Here is a 9,936-nt window from a genome sequence, read left to right on the forward strand (position 1 = left end):
ATAAGCACAATCATTTGTTTTAAAAAAAAGGATGGGTTTAACTCGCGCAAGAAAGGACACCATCATTACATTATTTGAGGCTCATTTCAATTCTTTTCTCTTGAATGGCCTTATAGGCTGAAAGCAAGGGATGGTGGTAAGAAATTGGTTGTTCTTGACACCACCTAGGCTTGGTGGGTGTGGTAAGGAGAATTAGACCCAAGTAAAAGACGCAAAATTGAACAAAAAGGAGAAACAATAAAATCAATTTCTTGGAGGCTTTATAATTTACTGTACTTTATTCTTTTTTCCCAAAACGGGTTATAACAGATAAACGACGTGGATGCAAGAAGTAGGGAAGGAGATTCGGCTGGCTCGCTCTCTCTCTGTCTCACTCTCTCTCTCTCTCTCTCTCTCTCACACACACACACACACACACACACACATTCTCTGTTTTGTTCTCTGTGGAGCACCCACCCTTCCCGCCCACCCTCTCTCTCTCTCTCTCTCTCTCTCTCTCTCTCTCTCTCTCTCTCTCTCTCTCTCTCTCTCTCTCTCTCTTTCTCCCTCTCTCCCTCTCCCACCATATAGCCATGGCAACTCAGGCCAGTACCATATCTTTAGAGATGATGATGGATATTGAGCGTGATTCCTTCACCTATGTCGAGTCAGGGGTACCTGCATCTACAGAGGGTGCTATGATGGAAGCCACAAGCATTCATGAACATGTCAGCAACCAAGTATTTTTGCGGTAGTATTAGGCACAAAAGAAGCATGAGCAACGACACAAGGAACACAACCCTGCTAAGAGAGTTGAACTTGCTACAACCAGATCAAGGAACAATATATGCAAAGCCATGGCTAGATGTTGGCGTCGGCAGACCCAAGGACTAACAAATCTAGAACAACAAGAAATTCTAGAGCAGCTCATGCATCATCAGCCATTTTCCAAGTTGAGGAGTTTGGATGTGCAATCGAGTCTTCTTTCCAGCGTTCGCAACACATTGACTCAGTTGAAAGTGCCCCACTCTTCAACTGAGCTTTTTGTGAAGAGAACCACTTTGACGATGATATTGAACAATGGTGATCAGAGCATAACCACTGTGAACCAGTCCAAAATTGCTGTTGCCTTGGGTGTTCATCGACGTAATATAGTGGCAGCAAGCAATCGATTGGGAATAAAAGATGAAGATAAAGTGTTGCCACTTAGTGCTTGTCACAGACAATTGCCTCTGCAAAGCACAGGATCGAGGCAAAATGTGTCATCAAACATCCCATACATCTTCTAGATGATTCTCAGGTAATATGTGTTGCCCACACTATAATCCTTGCTCGCACTTTTACTCTTGGATTAACACAAAATACCATAACTTGTTAGCCAACAATCATTGTACAAATACTCAGCTCCATAGTACCATTTCCAACATACCTAAATTTGACCAATTCCCAGCATGCCAAACCTGGTAACATTATGGTACCAATTCCTACCTCAGTAGTACCCAATTTGAAGCTTCTCTAGATTCTGAATAGTACCAAACATATGCATAGTACCATTGTTTGGTAGAAATTCTCCAAAGTAAAGATGCACATGCCCAATTAGGTACTTTTTTGTATCTGGAAAGTTACTATTTTGGAACTATGGATCGATTTTGTAGCTTTGCAATATACAAAAACGTACCCAAATTGGTACTATGCAGGATATAGACATGTACCCACTTTGGCACTAGGGATCCTGTTTGATACTGTGAATTTAGACTGGTACTATGCAATGTACAGAATTTGATACTAGGGATACTGTTTCATATTATTAATTCAGGCTGGTACTATGCAATGTACAGGATTTGGTACTAGGGATCCTTTTTGGTACTATGAATTCAAGCTAGTACTATGCAATGTACAGGATTTGGTACTAGGGATCCTTTTTGGTACTATGAATTCAAGCTAGTACTATGCAATGTACAAGGATTTGGTACTAGGGATCCTTTTTGGTACTATGAATTAAAGCTAGTACTATGCAATGTACAATATTTGGTACTAATGATCCTTTTGGGTACTATGAATTTAGGCTGGTACCATGCAATGTAGAGAATTTGGTATGGGGATCATGTTTGATACTATGAATTCAGGCTGGAACCATGAAATGTACAGAATTTGGTATAAGGGATCCTGTTTGGTACTATGAATTCAGGCTGCTACCATGCAACGTACAGAATTTGGTACTAGAGATCTTTCTTGGTACTATGAACTCAGGCTAGTACCATGCAATGTACAAAATTTGGTACTAGGGATCCTATTTGGTACTCTGAATTCAGACTGGTACCATGCAATGTACAAAATTTGGTAGTAGGGACCCTGTTTTGTACTATGGATTCGGTTGGTACTATGCAATGTACATAATTTGGTACTATGGACTTAGTCCTATGAATACAGGCTCGTTCTATGCAATGTACATAAATGTACCCACTTTGGTACTATGAATCCAGTTTGGTACTATCAATCCAGTTTGGTGCTTTTCTACACTTAATTTGGTATTATAGCCTGAAATTTGGCAATACAGTGCCAAATTTGGTATTTTAGAATGAGTTGGTGGTTTACATTGTTAATTTTGGTACTGTAAACTACTTTGGTGCTTTTCTATTTTATAGTAATATTCTGAGCTCTAATGTGGATCAAATTTTGTATATAGGTGGAGCTCTACAGAAGATTCAAAAGCACGTATCCTGCGGTGGAGTTGTCACTTAGGTCCTTTGAGACACTCAAGCCATTCTTCGTCTGAAAATTAAAGGAGCGCTATAATTGCTGCTGTATTTACCATATTCAGATGGTATACTTCAGGGATGATTTCAATGAAATGCGCCAGAACAAGTTTGGGCATCACGCAAAGGAACATCCATGTACATGCTCCATTTGTGGTACACAGTGTGAAGTAGGTGAGTGTTCTGTAAACCAGGCAGTTTTTCAGCACATAAGTATCTTGCTAGATTTCATATTGTGCCCTCGCCCTAAGGATCATGAATAGCATGCATAGATATGGTTGCTGGGAGAGTGCCCTAGATGTGGTGTAAGGAAGTTGTCATTCTGCCCAGACGAGATTGCAGCATATAATAGGGAGGTGATTGTTAAGATATTTAAGGATGTGGGTATTGGACAGGTTAATGTTGAAGGAAACAAGAAGGAGAGAAAGGAGTTAGTCGTGGAAAGGATGAAAAGTGCAACTTTCATTCATTTTTTTTCAGATCATCTGAAAAGCTTTGTCAAGCACAACTTTGTTTTTAGGTGGCAGGCCCAACAATTTAAAGACTCCTTACTAAAGTTTCCAAGCGACGCTGTGGTTTCTATTGTTGATTTTGCAGAGAATTACAGCTTTAAAGTGCAGAATGAGATTCAGTCCATGCATTGGTGGTCAACACAGGTCACAATACTGGTGCTCAAATTACCCACAGACACTCTCTGATGGTAGTTTGCATTTTTGAGGTTCAAGAGGATCACTGCGAGTCTGTTCCTTCAATCTGCAAAGCTCAGATCTCACCATGATAATCTCCTCTTGCAATTGCGCTACCCTGCATTGGAGGATGGAGATGGCACCTGCACAGTCGTAGACCGGGTCCTTCATGCGTGCATCAGCATCATATGCCAGAGAATTTACTGCATCCTCGCGCATACACAGTGGTAGCTCAATAAGTAGCTTGCCCATGTTGCTGAGCCCAAAGAGCTTGTGGGCAGTGGCAAACTTTTGGGGATCCTCTAGGGGGAACTAAGGTGCAACTATGTACTCTATAGTGCATTCTCGTCTGAGAAACTTTCATGCGGCGCCATGTTTAGAGAGAGAGAGAGAGAAATCTCATCTAGATATTGGCCTTCTGTCTAGTCCATGGCTGGTGTTCTTGGATCTTAGATGAGCTATAGAATTACTATGATAATGATATAGGCAAGCACAGGCTGATGAAGCCTTTCTAAAGATGAGATAAAGTATAAGGATCTGCAAAGGGAGACTTCAAACCTGAACTTTTGAAGCATCACCTGTAAGGCAGGTTGTTTGCCTCGTGCTTCAAACACACACACACAGGACCGTGGCTCCCAAGTACCCTAGCTACCGCCATCAAGTTCATTGTTCACACACAGGTCGCCATTTTCTTGAAATGCTCGCACCCAGCCAGCACCCACAAGTCTTGCTCAGTCTACTCGTCTCCACTCCACGGCCCTGCACGCCAACGATTTCTTTTACAAAATCTATTCTATATATTAAGCAGAGAGATATTCAAGGGGCCATGTGGCGCAGTTTCCTTTATTCGGCAGTGTGGCCCTGCATCTCCGACTACAGTGCGCACGCGGGGGGAGAGAGAGAAAGAGAGAGGCGGCCGAAGGCCGCCAGCCACACTAGTAGTTTTTTAAAAAAGATGACAAACCTTTTAACACAAAAGGCCATAAATAAATAAATAAAATTCTTAAGGATAGGTTCTCACCCGTGGCTTGACTTGAAAGGGAGGATTCAAATACGATTTAGCAATTAGGCTTTTTGGCAGCCAACAGCTCGCCTTTCAGACGGAATTAAAAAAATTTACGAATGCTAAAAATGAGAACCGCCTCGGCGTGTGACATAAAAATGATAAATTTTGGGGCATTCTCTCCCTTGTTGTTATGTATGATCCTTATGGCTTCTTGAGATCCAACTCTTCATTGAATCAGGGATGGCCATCACCATAGTAGCAAGTTTTACCTTGATCATATCCTTGCGTGGTTGATCCAAGTCCCTTTTGTTATGTATATCATACTCGCTACATGAGAGCAAGCAGGCAAAGAATTGATTGTGTGTGCACAATGGTTTTTTGAAACACTTCTATGCATCAATAGACTTCATTGCATAAATAAAAGATTTTCTTTGCACTCAATGAAAAAAACTCTTTGTGATATGTTGGGCATATTTTGAGAGCTACAATATTGCACATGCAATAATGCATCATCGAGACATTCTATGTACTAAAATTTGGGCTTGGTATTTCTTATTGCAATTGAGAGTTTGATTTGAATGGAAAAAAATCGTTGCATAGCACTAAAATGGAGTTTCTTTGGTCAAGAGAAAGAAATAAAATTTGAGTTGTGATTGAGCAAAATGAGTCTTAGTGCTTGTATTGGATGTTTATATGCTTAGATTACTAATGATTGATTCTGTTTTTGAAGAGTTGTGACAGGAGTGCGCTTTCATTGATCCAAGAAGGGGTCATCATTGCAATATATTGCAAAATGTGGCTATTTAGAGCCATTCCATTTCTTTGGATTAAAAGTTATATACATGCTAGCTCATAGCTTGGTCAAAAGTTAAATTTTTCATTTTGAGCTAGTGTTTACACAAATTTTTTTAGCTTTGAAGTACATAATTTGGCTAGAAGAGCCATTCATTTTCATTTCATCAAGTTGCAGTCATTTCTAGCTTATAGATTGCTGTGAAAATTGTAAAACTTCATGTGAGCTAGTTGGTAGCCAACTTTTTGGAAAGCTTTAAAATGTAAAATTGGGCTTTGAAGAGCCACCTGTTTCATCAAAGTTGCATTATTTTCAGCTCTTGGCTTGTTTTAAATTCCATATTTCATTGAACTAGAAACTAATCAACTTTGAAACAGGCATGAGAGGTTGTAAAAATTGCAAATGTGCTTACGTAGAAGCATTTTATCTCTCTCATTGTTGTTATGTATGCATAAATTTGCTACAAAGAGCATCATGTCCATAACCAAAAGCACTTTTTTCCCTTGGGTTTTTTCTCTTTGGCAAATTCGGGTATGCAAGACCCTAGCTTTAGGTTTTCATTAATGTTTTTTGTGTGCTTTTGGATTTCAATAAATGGCTTTTGTAGCTTGTGTTTACACTTAGCTTCAAAAAGATTGGATTGTAATAAAATATCAAGAATCTTCTCAACAAAGGAGATTCTTGCTCAAGGATGCTCAAAAGAGCATGAATAGGTGTAATCCTTCCATGATTTTTCTCTTTTTGTTCATCTTTCCATTCTCTATGCTTGGATTTAGTGAATCTTCTTCTAAGCTATGGTTTTTCATGTTCAAAAGCTTTGCATACTAAATTTTCAACACTTTGCTTTGTGAATATTCATTCATCAAAAAATTAAGTTTTATGTGTGCTATTCATAGGTAATTGGCCTTGACCTTAGGTTAATGTAGGTTCATTTCTCATTAGTCCTAGACTCTTAGTGATAGTCTTAATACTCCATTCATTTTTAACATGACCTAGGGCTATGATTAGGCTTTAGTTTCTTTAGTCTTTTAGTCCAATTGCCATTAGCATCTCATAATGGAAGAAATAAAAAAGTGCTAAATAATGAAACAATGAAGCAACAAAGTGCTAAGAAAAAGTAGCGAATATGCTACTAGACACATTAAAAAAAAATTTCTATGTTGTGTTGTGTCTATGTGAGGCCTGGCGCCTTATTGGCACTTGGCTGGCAAGGGGAATCATCTTGGCTTGCTTGGTCAAGGTCCTAAACCGATGCCCTGAGCTGATAGGAGATAGTCGTCCCCTTGGTAGGCTAGCAAATTCTTGGAACACCTCCTTGAGGGTTCAAAGGAGCCAAGAGTTGCACCTAGACTTGCCTTGGGGTGGTAGCATTGTATTGTGCTTTAAGTTTTTCTATGAGCTTCAAAAATCTTTGACAATGTACAAATAGATTAGGAGCTTTTTTATAGCCCATAGACATGATAGGCTTGAATGATTTATTAAGATTGGTCACATAGTTTTTAGGCTAGTAGGTTCATGAGCTTCCATTAGCCTAGGGTCATAATTGATTGCTTGTGTTTTATGCATAAAACTGAAATTTCAAGTGGTTTAATTTTCATGATAGTATAGGTGTCTTTTTTTCTTTATGCTGTCTAGATTTTTACTATGATTCACCCATCTTTTAGAAGCAAAAACTTCACTTGCATGATTGTTCATTGTGCTTCATGTTTTTATCCTTGTTGGCCTTTGATGATCATTACTTGTTCTTATGTTTTGTAGCTCCACATTTCTTCCATGGACTTGCTTTCTACCATGTCATCGTGTCTTGCTTCACCGACACACGAGGACTTGCGCCAAATTAGGAAGGGGGAATGTTAGCAGCGGTTAACACAGGCTACACCGGTTATGCATCAAGCCGGAGATATGCTATGGATGTCACAATATTTCCCACTCACTTTGTATAAGTCTTGGGCTCATTTGGAGTTTTGAAGCTGTATATGCTAGTTAGAGGGCTGAAGCTTAAACCCATAGTAGAAGGGATCGTGGTGAAAGCCTTTATGCAAGGAGGTTTCATTCTGGAGGATCCACTTTTGAGACCTCTCTCTCTCGAGTGTTATTCTATGGATGGCCTAGCCCTGAGCTTAATGCCCATGCTTAATAGGCTAGGACTAATCCATTGTAACTAGAGAAGCTTGATTAATCTAATTCCTATTTTACTCATTAGTCTTATCTTCTCTACATTTCATTATGTTGTAAGGTAGTATTACACTCTCCTTATTGTAGATTTGAGAGAAGTATGTACTTCTTTCTTTGATCTTAACTCTATTCTTTCCTAAGTGTTTCAATTAGTTGATTACTCCTCTAATTCTCTTGATTAGTGTAGTGTGTGTACACTCTTGGTCATGTCATTAGAGTTTGTGCCTAATTATGTGGTTATGTGTGTGAAGGTTTAGGAGCCTTGAGCTCAATGCCACTTGTGTGTGATGTGATTAAAGTAACTTTGTTGGCATGTGAAGATTGGAAAGGCCAACTTCAATGCGATTAGTGTGTGCTTTGATCATGGATGCTTGTGTTGACTATGTTCTTGTGACTCCATAAGATTGGCAAGTCAGACTTTGTTGACTTGATATGTGCAGGAGTTGATAGATTAGTGATTAGAAAATGATTAGAGTTAGTCTTGCCATGGCTAATCTTTACTTGCATTGGTGAGGTATTCTCTTGAATCCTCTATTTCTATTCATTCAATGCTCGTGCTTCCATGCCCTAACCGTGTTACCGATCCATGAGTTTGATAATTTTGTGTGAGTTGTTGTGATTAGGTCGTGCTACAATGCCTCCCAAGAATCAAGGAACCCAGCAACATGACATGCGGGATGGGTCGTCAAAAGGGCTCACCGGTAAGACCAAATAAATAGTTGCATGAGTTCTCATTGTGGATAGACATGCAGGCACAAGAAAGGTGCAAATGTGTGTGGCAAAGGAAATTGTGACGACAACATTGATGCAAGAGGGGGGGCTCTATCCATGTACTTGGTGAGAAAGAATTTGTAAATGTTGTTGAGGCAATGGGCCCCTAGGTGGAGGACAATTGGTGAGGATGCTTTCATTTTCTCTTATTTGGACATAATATTTCAAAGTAATTTAGCTCTAAGTACAGGTTTCATAGGTCCATGGCTGCAACTAGGAATGGGCCAACACAAGGAGAGCTTGGTGTGGACTCCTTGTTGCGGCTAAAAGAGATTTCACATATGGTTTTCTTCATTAAAGCAAGTTTCCCGAGCAAGGAGCGTAAGGGGAGCATTGTTTTGTGTTCAAGATGTCTACAGTAGGTCCTACATCTGGATTGGGTTTGGTTAATTGAATGCGACGATGTGGACGTGGAGATCTTCAACACACTTAGGTGCAGTTTGATCACACTCACCACGTGGCGGATTGGGTGACCATGGCATGCCATGTTTACGATCCAGAGTTTGCTGTCTTAAGAGCATATTTCAAAAGTTTGGCATATTTTAAGAAACAACTAGCAACGTGTTTACTAATGTGCTTGTCTTCTATTGCAACATGCAAGATCTCCTTACTATTGAAACATGTGAGATGAAAGAGGAAGACATGGAAGCAAAAAAGAAATTCTGGCAGTTCATAAATGAAGTTATGGAGGGTCATGGATGTGAGAGAGTGGATTTCCATGGATTCATGGCAGACAAAGCTCAAGCCAACTCAGTTCGCACAGTGCTCAATGGTGGCAAAGATAATGTTCTACACCATCGAGAGCGATCCTACCTTTTTCATTGGAAACAAAGCATGGTGGATCCCACCACAAACTACGTTGTCTCTTTATCTCAACAAACCCACAAAGACATGTGCAAAAAGTTGCATCTAGCCCCCTCTAAAGAGGCAGCTACAACAGAGTCTCGTCTACTTCAAAAATGGTGGCGAAATGAAAATTGCATGGATAAAAACATCCCTGCAATAGACTCTTCGTTGATTTGGTGGGAGGTGCGTATTTCACATTGGGGGAGCATCACTTCAGTAATAGAGAGAAGTGCTGATGGGTAGAACACTCCAAGAACCAACTTGGCCGAGAGTAAGCATGGTAGGCAAGCGAAGGGTTCAAAAGAAAAATTTCACTGTATGATGCATGTACTTCAGCTATGGCAAATGCAATACTACAAATCACAAAGGCAGTTTCTTAAGGAAAGATTTTCCTCTAGTCTAGCACAAGTTATAAGAGTAGTTAATGAGGGTACATCTGGAACACCCATATATAAGGCTTGTACCCCGCTTGAAGGAGACAAAGAAACCGTTTGGCAAAAGCGAGGGCCATTGATTATGATTGATGTTGAGGATGAATCGACACATATTCCAATATACAATGAAAAAACACAAAACCTCATAGCACACAAAAGGCCAAGGAAGATCATTTTCACAAAATTTCAGGGTAGTAGATGGGAGTGAGAATTCCAAAGAGAAGATGATTTTTTGTGTTTTGGAAAAAAAGTCAATGAAGCTATATAGGCAATCAAAAGAACCCCGATTGGTAGTCGTTTGACATGTAGTGGCACCCCTAGTGGTGGAAAACAATGTGGACAAAATATTGAGGCATGTAGTAAAGGGACTCGTGCACCATCTTTTGAGGGGTATAGAAAACATCCAAATGGGATACTCAGACAATGGTTTTGGTTTTGTCCCAGACATGTTATTCATTGCTATGTGGTGGATCATAATATATAACTAATG

Source organism: Adiantum capillus-veneris, chromosome 14 (assembly GCF_014529385.1).
Source record: "Adiantum capillus-veneris isolate H3 chromosome 14, ASM1452938v2, whole genome shotgun sequence".
Lineage (NCBI taxonomy): Eukaryota > Viridiplantae > Streptophyta > Polypodiopsida > Polypodiales > Pteridaceae > Adiantum > Adiantum capillus-veneris.